The sequence below is a fragment of the Octodon degus genome, unplaced genomic scaffold, assembly GCF_000260255.1.
Source record: "Octodon degus isolate 3935 unplaced genomic scaffold, OctDeg1.0 scaffold00239, whole genome shotgun sequence".
NCBI lineage: Eukaryota > Metazoa > Chordata > Mammalia > Rodentia > Octodontidae > Octodon > Octodon degus.
The window spans coordinates 221,845-222,473 of NW_004524815.1; positions in this window are offsets into that span (position 1 = coordinate 221,845).

Genomic DNA, 629 nt, shown 5'->3' on the forward strand with positions numbered 1-629 from the left:
ACTGACCCTGCATTCTATGTTCTCAAGGCCTTAAATATATGAGAATTTACTATGTTTGCTTTGTTACTGGTTTATTTATGCTGGTAGCATAATACTCTTGACATGCAACCTTGCAGGTGAATATTGCAGATTTAACTTTTGTTTGCTTCGTTTTCTTTTCTTTGTACTGGGGATTTAACTCAGGACCTTGTACTTGCCAGGTAGGTGCTTAAGCAGCTGAACTATCTCCCTAGCCCAATATTGCAGAATATTTTAAACACTAGGCAATATGTCCCATGAATTAATCACTATTCATACTTTCATTTATGAATGGGTAATTAGGTTTTCCATAGTTTGGTCATGTGGTATTGTGTTGTTATGCATGACTGTATGAACACTGAAATACTCATAAATGGAATTTCTAAATTGTGAAATAAACACATAACTACAACGCTACATAAATTCATAAACCAAATCATTATACTCACTGACAATTAGTGGATAACCTCCAGGTATTTCACTAAATTCTCAAAGGCTTCAAGGATAACCAGAAAATTGCTTGGCAATCTCCTCAGGGACAGGTTCAAAAGCTTTTCTAAAAGGGACAAATTGCCTTCCAGTCCTCAAGCTCCATGGTAAGAAGCACAAGC